This window comes from Netta rufina (assembly GCF_964035555.1).
Source record: "Netta rufina genome assembly, chromosome: 2".
Classification (NCBI taxonomy): Eukaryota; Metazoa; Chordata; class Aves; order Anseriformes; family Anatidae; genus Netta; species Netta rufina.
In genome coordinates, this window is record NC_140124.1 from 82,202,604 (window position 1) to 82,221,142 (window position 18,539).

Consider the following 18,539-nt stretch of genomic DNA (forward strand, 5'->3'; position numbering starts at 1 on the left):
TTTGGCTTTGCGGCTGTAAAATAAACCAACCGTGCTTTTCTTAGTATTTACAAAAAACATACTGTTCTACGGTTCCTATATACCATATCTTAAATCAGGGTGAAGAATAGCTGGAGAGAAATGACATTGAGCAAGAGTGAATTACACTGTTGTGTCTGTTTTGTTCTCTTTACTGGGGCAGTAATGCACATCCCTCTAGGCAGGTAATATGGGAATTTAAATTAGTGGAAGCAGATGCTAGAGCTCTGTGTATTTTAATAATACCTTTATTGTAAAGTAAAAATCATTACTTCATGAATTAATTAAGCATTAAAAAAATAACAAGATCAAACTAAATAAATCGTTTTTTTTTTTTGGTTTTTTTTTTTTTTTGGTCACCTTGTAAATAAAGATAGAAATATTTGAAAAATATTCTGATTCCAGCAAAAAATCTAAAGTGATGTTGAATATCACAACTGTAGATAGCCAAAATCTTTCCAGAAATAATCAGAATTGTCAATAACAAACCTTGAAACAACTGTCTTGAGAAGAGGGAGCCTGCTAAACAAATAACAGACACTGAGAGAAAAACAGGTGGAAAACATGAAACATTATCAAAAAAAAAAAAAAAAAAAAAAAAAAAAGGTAGGGGAACAGGTAGCTAAACATAAAAATAGTAAGTGTAGAGAAATAACTGTATATTGCAAATCTGATCAAAGCTTACAGAAGTGATACTGTTATGTAGTACATTATAACAACAACTTTATGATGCGAATAAGTCTGCAGATAACCATAGCAAAGTGCAACTTACTGTTTTGTTTCCAGTGATGCTCTTTTTCTAGTGTGCTCACTGCTTACTGCCTTCCTTTGCTATTCTAAGGGATAGCTCTGATACGGTCACCTTTTTGTACCATGACCCAGATTACTTTCTCCTCTTACCTTTGTCTTTCCTAAAAAGAAGCCTAGTTTCCTTGCTATGAATTAAACTATTTGACAATTTTATTTTTCCTTTCCTGATCTATTTCTAATCTGTTGTGTTGATTGAGAGGCTCTTCTGTTTTTTTTTTTTTTTTTTTTATTTTATTTTTTTCTAATTTTCTTTTTCTTCTTCTTCTTTTTTTCTTGTATATATATATATATATATTAAACAAACAAGCAAACAAGCCAATTTTGTGTTTTAGGGTTGCTTTTGCATTGCCCTCAAAAATAACACATTCTCTATTTTCTTCACCTCAATCCCTCATTACTTAACCATACCTACGTGAAATAACAGAGTGCAGACTCATTGATTATTCCAGTTTCCTCCCATTATGAAGCAGTGACCACTATTAGTCTACTCAGTATTTCTTAGACTGTTTTTCAACAACCTCCCAAACAAAGCAAAGAATGTCTCCAGTAGTGCAGAAAAGCATGAAACAAAGAAAAGTTATCATAAATGAAATGATAAAACCACTCAAGTAACAATTTAACAGAATTTACCAGAGATTTTGAATATCTACCTTGCAGTAGTGCCCCCCCAACAAAAAAGACACCTTATAATGTCATTACATATTAAGCTAACTATTTGTCTTTTACCATACTTGAAGAATAATTTGTAAGTTATTTTCTGAATGTCTTTATTTAAAGGACTGTTTTGTTCAAAACAAGATTGCTGTTCCTCTCAGTCTGTCTGTGTACACTCTTCATGTAATATTTGCAAAGAGTTAATGTTTCCTTTTCCTGGATCAAGCAAACAGACAAACAAAACATGAATTTTACTCAATTTAAGTATTTTTAGTGTTATATGTTATTTGAAGTTTCCACTCAATGCTTTGTGAGAAACATTCTCATAATTTAAGGAACTATTGAAAATTCCTAGTATGCCTAAAGAAGATGCTATTGTAGTTAACGTCTCAAAATCAGAATTATTTTTCATTCTGTTTCCCTTCTGACTATACACAAAAAGACCCAAATGAACTCACCTACTCAGAAACAATCACTTCTTGTTCATCAGGGGCTAACATGTTGATTTAGAGAAACTATGCATGAAAGGTAAACAACATTTGGTATTTTGCTGAACTAGTACATACACAGGAATACTCCATTCAGAAACCTTTACAGTTCCATTTCCATCCTCAGGCAAGTTGTGGAAGCTTAATGTTTAGCAAAGTCAATATTAGATCAATACACAGGAGTCAATGAGGCACTTTAATGTTGTATTTGTGATTACTCTTTAGAGAAATTGCCTCATTCTGAATTGTATATTTCAAATCTTGGTTTATATTTATTCTAATCACTGTGAATAACTCTGTGTTTATTATGATGAAACATCTATTTGTCTACTCTGTTCTAATAATGTCAAACTATTTTGTAGGTTGGTTCTGTTTGCTTCTCTGGTAGCCCATCTACCATTATGATTCTACTTAGAAAACTCATAAATCACAGAACTCATAAAAACTCATACATCACAGAAAACATAATCTGATATAATACAATAAGAGCCATACAACACATATGGGGAACTGTGGAGGCTTCACAATTTTGTTGGTCAAAAAAAACAGCAATTTGTTGGTCAAAAAAAGTTGCAATCAGCAGGAAGTACAATTGCTTGAAGACTAACAGATGATGCCTCATCAGTACAGGAAGCTGTGTGGTAAATCATCTGGAAACATGCTGTACAACCCAGCAGGGGTTGTTACTGAGCTAAAACTTTCTATTCTGCCAAAGGCTGCACACACACGCATGCATGCACACACATGCACCAAGACACTGTAGGGATTCAGTTATGGTGATGGCTGGGACTCGTTTCCATCAAGTGACAGTCAGTATGCTAGTATGATAAAGATAAAAGTCAGTTATTTGTTGGTCTTATTAAAGAAGGTGAGCATAGAGAAGCTTATATACAACCCATTTCCTTTCACCATAGGTCCTGGCAAACCAAAACACAGGTGAATTCAGCCTGTACACTGTGTTTTGTAGTAGATTTCACTGAGTAATTTCATCTTTTCTGAGCCCTAAGAAAAGACTTTTGCCTAAGATATAAAATATTCTATATAAAATAAAAAAGAAATAAAAAGAAAAGTCTATAGAAGGCCAACTTTTTCAGAAATTTCATCTTTTCTCTATTTAATCCCTAGCACTGCAGCTGTCATATGATCCTTCTTTAACTTTGTTAAAGATGATCTAAAGAAGCTGATTTATTTGATTCATAAACAGTTTCACCCTGACTGGAATTTTTTTTAGAGAAAAGGAAAGAAGTTGTTTTGAAGAAACAAGAAAGAAATGGGTCTTATAAGTGATGCCCAAATCACAATTTGTAAGAGATCAATCAGCTGGTTAGGTTTAAAACCATTTTACTAAATTGGAAGATGCTATCTTACCATGGCAGTGACCTATCAAGTTCTTATAAGAATTTCTTATTTCAATAGAATTACTTTTCACTCTTGTTTTCAGATAGATGCAATTGGGATTATCTAAAGTGATGTACAATCTGGTTTCATTTTTTTTCTTGTTACAGAACTACACGATTTCATGCTCCTCTGTATGGACTTGATTGACATTGGGTACTTACTCAGTTATGATGGATCCATGTGTATCTCCTAGAGGGGAGACTTTGAACTAGACCGTATTGCAAAGGAGCTAAAATGTTGCACAGAAGTACCATTTTTCCTGGCTAGTGTACATTTATAGCCCTGGTAAGAATCAACTTGTGCTCCATTGTCCATGTAATAGATATTAAGACATTTATTTTCTACTGCACCTTTTTACAAGCCTTAGATAGCAAAACAGATGTGAAGATAAAAAATTATTTCTTCTGCTTGATTTTATAGATACTAGGATATCATAAGTTGTTGTTGTTGTTGTTGTTGTTGTTGTTGTTTTTTGTCCATCTCCTAGACTTCAGTGCAAGTGGCTGCTATAAATGAATCTGGGTGGAAATCACCCTTTAATCCTTAGTAGAGAAGTAAAAAGCAACATTAAGCTCTGATTTCAGACATCCTCTTTCAGAGAATAATTTTCAGAAGCTTCATTGCTATCTATACCAACTATAAGAAACGATCAAAATAATTATTGTGAAGGTACAAGTAAGCACTATACACTTCCGCAATCCTGCACATTCAGTTCAGAAACTCCCATTCCTATCAACATTCAAAGAACTGGTCAAAACAAGTTCATCCATACATGGAAAATGACAAATCTGCTGAACTGTAGCAGTCTGTTGTCCAGAGAGAACAGTCTCTTATTTGTGGTATTTCGCACTCAAAATAAATTTGCATTTTATAGCCCCACTGGGTCTCTTTCCCAATATCTACCCAAAAAATCAGTCTTATCTGCAACAAAGGATATGAACTAAGCATATAATACTGAGAACAGTAGAAAAATTATGAGTTGCTAGTCTTCCTAAACTCAGGGAAATCTAGTTTTATTAAAAAAATATATATATATATATTTGATATTTTTTCACTGTATAACAATTATTCAAAACAGCTATCTGCCATATGCTGTGTAACTTCTTTTTGTGTAACACTTCTTTTAATACTCTGTCTTGTTCTAGAGTGTACCTTTGGATTCTGAAAGCTGAATTTATAATCAAATCTGAAATAATGGTAAAGTTCATTAATAGAAAGAGGGGATATAACTTCCAAAATCTCCCTGTTAAAATAAAAAGTAATTTAGGGCTAGGAACAATTAAAAAATGATTCCCTTGAGAAGAAAAAGATAAAACAACAACTGGAAAGTTGACAATTTTATCCATCCATTAAAAAATATAACAAAAATGTGCTGGTACTACAAAGATAGGAAGATAAACAGATTTGTCTGTCTGGTGCAGGGTTGTTACTAGACATAATGTTATTTAATCTCAGAAATCTGTTTTAGATGTTATTTTCACTAATTTTGAGCCTCAGCCTTTCAAGAAGAAATAGCACTAATTGGCAAACAGTTGCCCCACCATATTCCACTGTTTTCAAAGGGTTTTGGATCAAGCTAAGAATAGGATACCACACACTGTGAGCATCAGAACCCAAAGTAGGTAATGATTTCATTAGAGATATTAAAAATATTTATTCTGTTGTATTTTAATTTGCATATGAATTCAATAGAAAGGGAAATGTTGCATAATATTAAAACTTATTCTCAATCATGGTTCCACTTTAAGCTATGTATATAGGCTCCATAATGAACATTAGCTATAATGGATAAAAATGGAGTGTTTTCCAAATGTATATAGATGACTATATAATGCTTTTTGTTTGTTTGTTTGTTTGTTTTTGTTTGTTTGTTTGTTTGTTACTATAAAGCTTATGGCAAAAAAAAAAAAGTCTGTTTTAATATTTTGATTTTTTTTTAGTATTGTAAAATTGGTATACATTATTATACTTCCAAATTTTACATTAAGTCAGGAAAGGAAGTAAATAAAGTGTTGTTTTTTTTTTTTTTTTTTTTTTTTTTAATATATATATTTAAAAATTATTTGTTTCATCCTTAATACACTATTGAAAGAAAAGTGTACAGTACTTAATGGTCCAATAAATGTTCATTTGAGGCTGCACAGAAGCCTAATACCTTCACCTGCCATAACCTCTCTGTATCTCCTAAGAGGTTAAAGCAAATCTAATTTCTCACATACCAAGGTCATCAGCAAATAATAGTAATGAACATAGCCCTCAAAGTAAATAATTTCTCATTTACAATGCTAACACTACTCTTCATTACAATTTCACTGGCAGTTCTAAAAGAGGCCAAGAGGCAATTCAATTATTATACTAGTACTATGCAGTTGTGTATATAAAGTTTGAGGGGTTTTGTTTGTTTTAGTTTTATTTTATTTTCCTTTCTTTTTCTCCTCCTAGTAAAGAAAATCAACCTTTTCCATCTTCAAAGACTGCAAAAGGTCTTCTGGTTATTTGCTGTTGCCATGTCAACTACTTTGCTCTCAGTTGTTGCAATGTCCTCATGTTGGAAATTTACTTGGAGAGATATAAAGACAATCTTTCCATAGCCTATACTATCAGCAAAAGAGTGGAGAGTGGGTTTGACTGTCTGTCCAAAAGAATATGATAACAATAAGTAAAGGGGAAGATAAGAATATGAATTGCATTCATTCATGTTTTATTTTTGGTTATTTCTCTCTTGTTCAATTCTTTGCTGTCTTCTAGTTTTTTTTTGTTTGTTTTTGTTTTTGTTTTTGTTTTTTTTTGTTTTTAATTATTATTATTATTTATTTTATTTTATTTTATTTTATTTTATTTTATTTTATTTTATTTTATTTTATTTTATTTTATTTTATTTTATTTTTTCCCCGTAGGGCAAACAACTAGAAAATATGCCATTTATAGTGTAAATACTCCATAATTCATGGGTCCCTAGAGAGGCCCCCAAACCACCCTCAGGAGATTGGATAGTGTCCAAACTTTTATTATAGGCTGCCCCTAAAATAAATGGGCATTGACTAAGAGCTTGCCTCATTTCTAGTATACATCTATTACTCTTTCTATAGTGTGGCTCAGACCATATGCCCTTTGTTCTGATATTGTAGCTTTGCAAAACATGAAACATAATGTTTAAGAAAAAAATGAGAAAAGAAGAAGACAAAAGAATAATAACATTCAGTTTTGCCATGTAATCTGATTTGTGCACTTCTAACAACAAGTGTAATAATGACTGCTAGCAAGCATCTGTTCTTATTTGTCTTTGCTCCATAAAAACTTGGGAGGCATTAAAGAAAAGGCTTAATACATATTTAATTCATGCTTGCATATTATTATTAATATGCATGAATATCATTATGCATATTGTTTATGCATATTACATTTTAGCTTCTTCTTTTCAAAGCAGCAGCCTAAATTGCCAAGATTGAGCCTAAAATGTATTTTTGCTCTTGCAGTTAGTTCAAGGAGTAACTAGCTGCAAGAACAGTTAGCTCTCTAATTTCTCAAGGTGCAAATCACATAGATAAAATCAAAGTACATATATTTTCATTTGCAGGTTGCCTTAAGAAATTGAATATGCTTAGTGAAATTTTATATTTACAAATATCAGTCTCTAAATTCAGTGTTGTAAATGTTAGATCTAGTTTGTCTCTGTAACAGTTACATATTTTTACTTGCTTTTAAAAATGTTTTCTCATGTCATCTACAAACACATCTTAATGAGACATGTAGGTTGACAATCAAATACTCTAGAGTACAATGTACACTCCCCCTGTACGCACATTATAATCTTGTCTACTATCCTGTCCATGCTCGTCTCTCTTGGATGGACTTTGAACTCATATAGCTTTCTCTCCAGTCATGTCTCTGGCCCCATCTCCTTTTTCTGTCTGACTGAACTCCTTGGATTGCCCCTGGTCCTCATTCACTGCTTGTCTTGCTGAGGACAGTTTTGGACCTTGTTACCAGCCTCTGTCTCTGCCCACAATGTTCAGACCCTGTGGTATGGTGCCATGCAGGTGAGGGCACAGACACTTGGCTCTTGCATGCCTTCCCTTAGGAAACTGTTGGCCGTTGCAACTCACTAACGGGTGGCCCTACAGCTGAATGAGACAAAGGACTCTTTGACAAAGGCCATGGGAAAGGATGAGAAAAGGAAAGAGGAAAATGCTTTTTTTGCTTAGTCTTTGCTGGCAAAGTCTATTATTAGACATCCCCGTCTCCTGAGCCTAGTGGCAGTGTCTGTGTGAGTGAAGTGTTATCCATTGTAGATGAACATCAGGTTACAGGCTACTTAGGGACATGAAGGTGGCAGGGAAGAGGCAGATCAAATTCACAAAAGACAAATTCTGCATGGTCAACCTGGAATGAATTCTGGTAGGATACAACATGCCCAGAGATAAGGGAAGAAAAGTAGATGTTTATTTTGATTTTAGTGTGGCTTTTGATGTGGTATTCTACCAGCCCCTTAAAAGCAATCTGGAGAGATATGAGCAGACTACAAGGCGTCTGAAAAACTGTCTGGACTGCTTTAATCAAAGAGCTGCATTCAGTGGTTCAAATTCTACCACCAGCAGACGGTAACTAGGACTGTTTACTCCAAGGTCACCAATGTGGCCAGTACAGTTTGAAGTCTTTATTAGTGAGCTGAATGATGAGATAAACTATCTCTTCAACAAACTCGTGGGTAACATCAAATTGTGGGAAGAAGCAGATACACAGAGAAGTAGGACTGCCAGAAGTATCCTCATAGGGTGATGAAATGGTATTAGAGGAACAACCTGAATTCAGCAAATGCAAACTCTTGCATCTCAGACCCCTTGCAGCAGTACAGTCTTGGGGCTGACTGAGAAGTAAACATCTCTGTCAAAAAACACCTCAGGAATCTCATGCACAAGTTGAACAGCAGTGCACCCTTGCAGTGATGAGATATATCCACATATTCAGTTGTATTAACAGAAGTGTAGGTTGGAGGTCAAAACAATGATTCTTTCCCACTATTTTGTACTGATGAGACATTGTCAGCCTGGAGTATTTACTCCACAGTGAACTAGAGCACTAGATGTATGAGGAGAGGTTGTGTGAACTAGTTTTGTTCATCCTGGAGAGGAAAGGGCAAATAGGGCCTTGGTATCTTTCTCTAATGGAACAAAGGATTTGTGCAATTGCTGTCTTAAACTAATCAGTAGTAAAAAATAAAGCAAGGCCAGGCTTCATAAAGATGTGCAGTAAAAGGACACATACAATACGACACATACAAGTTGCAGGAAAGAAAATCCAAATTATTTGAAACTGTGCATATTACATATTCCAAATATACATATTTAAGGAAAAAAATCACAATGGTGGTAAACCATTAAAAAAAAATTTGCCCAAGTAGGCTGCTGATTCAGGAGCTTGGAGATATTCAACTTGACTGAACAAGGCCCTAAGCAATCTGATCTAACTTCAAAGTCAACACTGCTTTGAGCAGAGGATTGCACCATATTTTCCCCCAGAGGTCCCTTCTACCCTAAAATATTCCATAAGTGTAAGGAATAAAATGGCTGAAATAAAATATTAAATTCCAGTGGACTTTTAAGGAATACTTATATGTTCCAAGCTCAAACTATTTATAACATGGGATTATTTTTTTTTTGTGATTTTTGTTGTTGTTTCTATTTATTTATTTGTTTGTTTGTTTTTTCTTGTTGCAGACTTCTCACTTTCCTACATAGAACAGTTCCCTGGTATAAAGTTCTCATTAAACCTCTAAAGTTGCAGTACATGATGCTGCAGATAAAGTAGCAACTATGAGTAAATTAATCAGTTATAAGAGAGGTCACTTCAGAAATAACTCCAGTATATCTATCTGCTCAATATTGGAACTGTCCTGGCCTGTTTCTACTCTGCACCCAGGAACAGAGGTTGTTGGATATCTCCAATTGAGAAAAGAAGATAGACTGGAGTACTGTGTTATACCTATTTGTGATGTCTCTTCAGTCTTCTGTTACCTCAAAACAGAGGAAGGGATATAAAACAGAAGAAAAAGGCAACAAATCAGAGAATGAGCTGGGTTCTTACATTTCTTGCTCTGTCACTCTGAAAAGCTGACTATGTCTTTCAGACAACAGTGAGGAGCACAGCATTTTATTTCAGCATTTGAAAAGTTATAACTGAGTGAAACAAAGGAATGATATTTCTTATGGATTACCTTCTTGGTACTGATACTGCCCTATAAAGAATGATGACATAAGTTTAATACAAAGGATTTTTATATTCAAAATTGCTAGACTGTGTAAATCTAAGAGTCACTATCAGTATGTTCTAAGCCAACATGTTCTTTGCATAAATTAAATTTATTTAAATGTTGGATTAATGAGGCCTGTAATAAATGTGTTAATTAATTTGACTCCAAATGAATTCCACCTAGAACTCATGTATGTTCATGGTTACTAGAACTCCCCAAGCCTCTCACAAGTTAAAAATTGTCCCTAAATATAGCTTGTTGATTGTGTAATAAATATTGTTTTGTTTTAGGGTCAAAGATTCTCTATAAAAGAGTATTTTTTATTCCATTAAGAAGAATAGGAGGAAAAAAAATGGCTTTAAAAGTTTCCTACAATGCTTTTTAATATCTTTGGGGAAATGTATAAAACAAAGAGTAAAAATTGGAAGAAAATTTGAGAATCTATACTCTGATTCTTTGATTGTTAACAATTCTCTGGATGAATATAAGGCAACAAAAGACAGGCTACTGTGGTACTGATAGCTCCTCAGTTAGTCTTGCATTAGGAAGGATAGAACTGAGAGGTTTCAGTTGCGCAGACTGGGTCCTAATGGCATTGTATTTAAAAATATTGCCTAACTACCATACTTTTTCTCATCAGTAGGTCCCAAAACACTTTTCAAAGATTCTCAGTATCATTATTCCCACTTCAAAGATAGAAGAACAGACAAGTGAAAGATTAACTGGCAGGCTAGTTATAAAGCTGGAAGTAGAGCAAAATCATTTGTAGTCTACAACAACTGCACTACTGAATGGAAAATACTGACAATTTACCAAGTCTTACAGTTATTAGACATCTCTACATTCACTGTAACCATTTTCAGTAAAGGAATCAAAGTGTAAAAAAGAAAAAAGCCCCAGCATGCTTTCTTTGTTAAGTCTTAATTTCTCAAAATGTAGGAAGAGTGTTGAAGGAAAATTGTAAAGACCAGAGAAAAGCAATTTAATATAAAAATCAAACTTTGGTGACAAACCATGAGTCCGTTTAATTAATATAACTTTCAAATCACCTTCTCTGCAGTATGTCTAAATCCAATCCACAATAATCAATTCCAGGGTGAACACCTCATATTTCACACCATTAAAATGCAGCACAATAGCATGTTTCTTATCTTTTGAAGAAATTGAGCTTTTATATTCATCAATATGCATGTCCAAGGGCAAAGAGTTTTCATGTTGGTTTACGCAACAGGTCTTTTACAGAATAAATTAAATGAAGATGGAGAAGAATGTAGTTATTGTAGGTTATGGTGCTATGATGTAAATATTTATATGCAATTAGTTATTTATATTTGCATTGTCCTACTTTAAATTCACTTTTAAGCATGAGAAATTTAAAACTTCAATAAAAAAGAATTAAAAATCAGCATTTTTGACTATCTTGACAATATCTAGAGTCTTGATTAATAACTGTGCTAACACCTTACTCCAGCTCCCAGAGGGTGAGATTGAATCACGTATTCACTAACACAGATGTGTTTGAGGAATATTTCTCTATCTCCTTCTTAATTGCTCTATATACTATAAAAATAATTTCACGATATTAAAAATAATTTTCAGCCAGCCTGAGTTCATCTATTACATGCTCTATGTGAAACACTAAGCATCTTTTTTTTGCTAACTGGATACCCAGAACTAGACATAGTGAGGTGTTTGATTTCTGGCTCTGGCTTCTTCCCTCCACTGAGAGCAACTTTGTCAAAACAGAACAACTTTCTGCAGTTGCTTCAAGGCCATGCTTACAGGTGGTATATATACATATATTTTTTTTTCCACTTTTGGCTGCCTTGTTGTCCTGATGATGAGGAAAAGAGAGTTGGGAATGATGGAATGATGGGTTTTGAGAATATTATGAGAACATTTGGAGTTTGTAAATCCTTTTATCCCCAAAATGTTCATGATTTGTTCCCAGTAGAGTCCAAGCGATCTCACATTCTTGCTTATAAAGGATCAGTCCTTATTTGTCTTGGTTTCATTCCTCTATAAACTACGCTTTATGCTACTTGTCAAGTAGAATCATTAGATTTTTCTAATTTCTCAAGAGCCATCACCCTGGACTAGCATACTGAGGAGCCACTCCAAATGAAATGTCAGCCAGCAAAAAAAAATTAAAAAAAAAAAGTCTATGTGAAGACAGTGGAGAATGGTTTCCAAATACTGGATATGGAAAACAAAATGATAACAAAAGGGAACGAGGCTTAAGAGGTATGTTACAAGCAGTCTGCAATAACAAAAACACTTTAACACTTCTCAAGCCAATTCTCTTCCCTTGTCCCTTCCTTTCTTATTGAGGCATCAAGAGCAGCCTCTCATATAGTGTTAAAGATGTACTGCTAGGCTTCACTTTAGCCCCTTCCCATGTTATGTTCACAGTCTCAGAAATGACTGCTTTTTTTTTTTTAAAAAAAAAAAACAAAAAAACACAACAACAACAAAAACTTGTCTCCTATGCCTGCAAGTGCCCAGAAAAACTGTTCACAATTTTGCTATTGATCCCCTCCTGTAAAAGTGCTTCCCACAGAACCATTGGGGCTTCATCAGAAAGTTTGTCTTTAATGGATGAGAACATAACATGTATTTGTCAAGGTGTCTAAGAGAGTACCATTAATTTTGTTATGGGATATCAGAAGAAAAACAGTTTAAAAAGAAATGAAGATTTAGGTATTATGCTACAGCATTCTCAGAAACCAATGCCTAGATATGGAGATTTAGTGCAGTGAGAAACAGGAAATGTTTAAGTTCAGGAAATAAGTCTGAAGGAATTTTAGTAATTACATCTCTAAGAGAAGCCAAATACTTGTTTGTTTTTCCTTCTGTTCCCTCAGTTGGTGGTTCTCTCAGGGAAAACTCATAAGTCCCTGTTCTGGGATATTTTTACTGGTGTGACATCTACTGGAAGGATGTTATGTAAGAATTCAAGAAGACTCAGGATGTCAAGAAGGCTGAGGATGTCTCCATGATACCTATGTAGAAAGAACTCATTGGAGATGTAATAGTCAATAGCAGTCTCAGTGACAGTGGCCACTGAGATAAATATCCTGAGTGGAGTGAAGAAGGTGAGAAGCTTACAACATCCAATAGTGAGGCCACTCTCTCTGAGGCAGAGGCATGATGCCACTGAGGTGTCTTCTGGAAGTGTCATACCAGATTTTGACCACTTCTATTTCCACTCTGAGGTCTCTCTTCCCTGTCTAGAAAGAAATTTTCTACGTTATACATCAACACTGAATAAAACTATAGCTGTGTATTACATAAAATTTACTATACTCTTAATCATAATGCTGCAGGTAACTCCTGCTATAAAAACTTAACAAAGCAACAATTTGGGGATACTAAAATCTTACACAGATATGCTAATACAGAATTTCTAGAGCGTAAATGTAAATTGGCTTTAAGTGTAGCTACACTGACATTGGAAACCAACAGTGACAGCAAAATTTATGTATTAATGATTTCTGATGAATATAAATGAACATTTCCTTTCTCCCCCCTCTGGCAAGAAAATGAAATCAAAAGCAGTGTTCCTCAAACAGAAATCAGTGTATGTAAAATGCCAGGGTTTTCTAGTAAAAATTGTCTTAGTGACTCTTTTAAATAAAAAATAAAAATAAAAAATATAAAGAGGATAAAAAAGATTGAAGACTTCACTTTTGATGTTGTTTTGTACACTGTCCAGAATGCACATTTGACTTTTATTCATGCATTAAGACGTTGTCATTTTTCTTTAAAGCAACTAGTTAGTACCAAATTTGACAGCATTAAATCCTTTAGTTAATTTTAAATATATATTTTTGGTGTAAATTTACCAGTCATTCAATTCAACAATAGGCATTTCTTTGTTTACAGTCAAAATCAGTTGGAGATATAGCTGCGCAAAACCTATCATTACGTATCTATCTGTCTTTTCATGTATTAAATATAGTCTGCAGACATTAGTGTGAAGCTAAAATGCATTATTTGTGACTCTTAAAAAAACAAGTAAAACAGAATGATAATAACAGTGAATACAAAGAACACATAGTTACAGAAAATACAGCATGTGTTTTTAGAAGTAAAATAAATTCCTGTGAAGAGGATAATAAAAGATTATTAAGAAGTCTAAACAGTCAAAACATGATTAAAAACATGGTTATAATATTAATATTTTGTAGGACATTCCTGTCAGTATGTTTATAGGAAACTTTAACTGGTGTATTTTAAATGTAGTTTTAACAAATTTGTATCACAGGTAATCAACTCTTCAACTGAAAGTACACTGAACCAGGGAACTCCTAAGATTACTTTTGATTTCAGTGAAGACAAATCTCACAGAGGCTGAATTTAATTTCTGAAAATTTTTGCTTAAGACATCTGAAGCAAGGATAAATGGCTGAGAGTTTTTCCTGGTCACTAGCATTAAGTTACTGTTGTAAATGAAGAGAGAGTTATGTTAAAAACAGAGACTTATCTGTAGGGTAATGTTATACAAAAAAAAAAAAAAAAAAAAATTGATTGACACTAGGGAGAAACTTCCTGATATATATATATGTATATATATATGTATATATATATATACACATGAATCTTTGAAAGTTTGTATATATATATATATATTTTATATATATATATTTTTTTTTTTCCTGCTGTAATTGTTTAGCATCATGGGTCACAAACAAATGAAGTTCAACTAAAAAAAAAAAAAACAAAACACATGTAATCAAGGGAAAAACAACTGCATACTCCACACCATTAGGCTGTTAAAAACAAATTGGCACTGCTGCCATTTATGTAAGGTAATCAATAAAGAAAACAGTTTGAAAACAACATAAAAACTTATCATATGGGAATGATTTAAAGAGTCATTAATCTTATTTTGTAGATAAATAAACTTGGGGCAGTAATGATAAAGTGGCTTCTAGAAAAAGTCTATAAAAATAAGTGGTAAGACTAACTATATAAGGAGTAATTCTGAAGTCATTGTTCTGTTCATTGTCTTCTGCTCCTCAGTAACTCATGTCCTGCTACCTAGCCTGGTAATAGAGCTGAAGTTCTCATTTTGACGTAGAGCACAGCCTCAAAGCAAAGACAGAGCTGACCCAAGTGATGAGGTAGCAGCTATGTAGTTCCTGCTTCAGGATACATTGTGTGGTGAGAGCATTCTACTCTGCTTATAACAGTGCTTATAACACCCCCTTTAGGGAACTGGAGATACATAATGTAGAAAAATAATTTAGAATGTGAAAAACAACAAAACAAAAGAAAACAAAACAAAAATAGCTGTGGGAGACTTGTTTCAGTATCCAGAAGCATGTTGGCAAAGGGAAAATCAATAAACCATCAGGAAACAGCAATAAGTACAGTAGACATTTTGGTATTTCTCATTCTCCTCCAGAACAGCAGCAAATTAAAATGGCACTGATCTTTTCAGTGACCACCAATCAACTAAGGATAAGGTGTTAAAATTTGTAAGAGGGCTGAATAGTGATATTCTCATATTTGCCTAATTTTCTGTTACTTGTCAATGTTGATTCTTCATATATTGTTTCACAATGTAATCTAAGTTTCAGTCTATATTAAGTGTCAGATTCAAGTATTGGAAGATATCAGACACTACTACTTCAATTTAAAGATCATATTTCCTTCTACTTCTGAAGGATCTTCATCCAGAACTCCTGAATTTGTTAAGAAATTAAAACAAAAAGCACTTTCTTCATGCCACCAAGCAAGGATGATTTCCAGGTCTTGATTTCCAGGTTTAAATCTCGTGTCAGAAATTTGTCCACTCAAACTTTATCTTTCCTTCATTCATGTTAAATTGCCTAATTATTGAATGCTAGCTATTTATTGCCATTGTAGCAGAAGGAAAAAAAAAGACTATATATCTTCAACGTTTCAGATTATATTATTGAGTCTAAACTGACAGTTCTGAAAAAAATAAATAAAAAAAAAAGAGAGAGACAGATTTACCAAGGTGGTTATTCTACTAAATAAATGTTATAGGTGAATCATTCTTCTCTCTCCTTTTTGTAGGAAAATGATATATATTTGTGATATTTTGTAATTCATAATCAATATATGTACATCCAAAGATAGTAACTGGAGGTCAATATGCAATTTACTTAATACCTGTTAACCTGATGATTTCCAAAACAGCAAGGCCATTGACTGGCCAAGAAAATTTATACAATGATTTTATGAAATTAAAGCTCTATGGAAAAGTATATTACAAAGGACTTATTGGAAGAATGAAGAAAGGGGAATGTATGAAGGAGGAAAGGGAGGGAGGACAGAGAGGAGGAAGAGATATGGGAAGGGAGAAAGGGAGAGAGGAAATGAAGAAGGGAGGAAAGGAGGAAAGGAGAAAAGAAGAAGGAAGGAGAAAGGGATAGTGTATGTGAGAGAGAGAGGAGGGGAGGGAAAATGACCAAGGTATATACAGTTTTTATATAATGCAAAATGAAGTATAGATACTTCTACTTAAAATGGAGCCTATACATCTCTCTCCAAGTCCCAGTCTGAGCCTTTAAAACAGATGCAGAACAAGGAAGCACTGTTAACCTTTATCTTGATCTTTCTAGTTAGCTGTCCAGAACACAAATAAGGTTGACTGAAATTATTATATTTTCAGTGATTAATTTTGGTTTTGCAATGAATGCCTTCTGTAGAAAAGCTACTGGACTTCTTTCCTATTAGACACGTAAATGTTAATAGAATTGGAAAAATTTGACATTTTCAGAAGCTGCAAAAGCTCCTTCTAACTTAAATGATGTCTGTCACCTCAGGAAAATTCCTCCAAAAGCCACCATGACTACCTTCATTGTATGTAAGTACAAACATGCATTTGTCCTAATAACATCTAGTTGAAATTACATCTTGAGTGATTTAAAGTGATTTAAAGTGATACACTTATTTTTGTGTAGCAGAGTAATGTCCATACAACCTCTCTGAAATTTCTCTCAATATCAAATATCTCCCCAAAAAGGAAGGGAAGGGAAGGGAAGGGAAGGGAAGGGAAGGGAAGGGAAGGGAAGGGAAGGGAAGGGAAGGGAAGGGAAGGGAAGGGAAGGGAAGGGAAGGGAAGGGAAGGGAAGGGAAGGGAAGGGAAGGGAAGGGAAGGGAAGGGAAGGACACATTATTTCAGTTAGAATTGAGAGGTAGCTTTAGGATATTTTTATCTTTCAGTGGTGGAGAGGGGATCAGCAAGAAAATGGTAAAGTTAACTCCATCAAATTCTCAGCATCATATACTGTTCTCAGCTTCCGTGATAAAAATTCACAGTATAGCAAAGACTGAAATCATGGCTGACTGTGTCACAAGGAAATGGAGCAGCTTAGAAACAGGATTAAATCCAACACTAACAGGAGAGAAAAACAGCACTTGTGAAGAAGTAAAGACATTAAAAAATGGATGGTCAAGAAGTCCATGTGAAATAATGTTCAATATAGATTGGAAGTAAACTGTATACATTATAAAAATGTATTTGTGCATGAAAAATGTTATATTGAACTATGTATAAATTTCAAAAGGCAAAAAGTGTTAACAGGAAGCAGAAAATAACAGTGATATAGAAAATAGAGAGAGGAAACAGTGTGTTATATTTAGAAAGAAGGGATAAAATATATATGTCTATCTCTTACCCAGGAAAAGAAAATGTAGAAATACAATGAATAATGATTTCTTGGAAAATGCCAAGGATTCACAGCTAAATGTAGTAGAAAGCAGTGGGAAAAAATATCCTTGATTTTGCTTCTCTCATATATGTTCTTTGCATTTTTGTGCATTCAGCACCTGGTACCTAAAACTATGTTTTAAAGAAACAGGAGCCTCTCTTTTCATTGCATTCTCTTGCAATGCATTCTCTTTTCAAAATTCTCAATTCCAGCATCTCTTCCCTTAATGTTTCTGAACAAAAATCTGGTCACTATTTGGGAAACTGGAGGAAATATGAACTTCTTTATAGCTCCACTTGTCCACTTTCATTAAGTCTCAGAGGTTTGGACACTTACAATGTAACTGTCTTCGCAGTAGTAGAGACTTGCTGGAGGGTTGCATTTCTACTTACACTTCAGCAAACCATATGATCGTAACACAACAATACTTTTTATGCAATGATGTTGTCACAGTCTGTCTATGGATTCTATTAATTTCAATGGCCTTAGGGGTGAGTTTCTTCTTATCAGACTAAGGCTTTGCAAGAAGTAAGCCTACTACCTCTGTGTACTAGGAATGTTTAGAAACAGAGTATTACAGCTGAACTAAAGACAGAATTATGCATGTGCTGTGAACTCAGTTATATTGCTAAGAAATGTAAATCCACTTCAATGAGTAATGTTAGATAGTGTGTTTCAGTAGTAATGTGTTTTCAGTAGTCCATCTATCTTATGCATTACACCTTAGTGTACACCCTAGTGGTGTATTGTTGTGTTAGTGCTCAGATATAAAAGTATTATACTTATTTTATCTCGTAGCTCCTGTGATGTCAAAAGGAGTTAAATAGTTCTTTTTATCATGTTTATAAACAGGATATGTGTATATCCAAGTTCAGGGAAAGCAAACCCCTAAGAGTATATTGAAACTGTGCATGGCAAGCAAGCCTGAGCCTTTAAGAAATATAAGATAAACGGCAGAATACAATTACCAGGATGTAGTAAATCTGTAAAGAAATGTTACTTTCTGGTAAATACTGTTAGAATATACATATAGATTACACATTTCTACCGTAGGGGTAGCTGTGTCCTGCTGCTTGAGAGCAGGAACATTTTCCTGTGCAACTTTTGTAGATCATATAGTCAAGTATATTCCACTTCTATGTGCATGTGTGCATGGTTTACATGGGTAGTGATTTCTGCCTCTCTCAAAAGCAAAAATCTTACCTGTAAAGAAGTACAGAAGACAAGAACTGG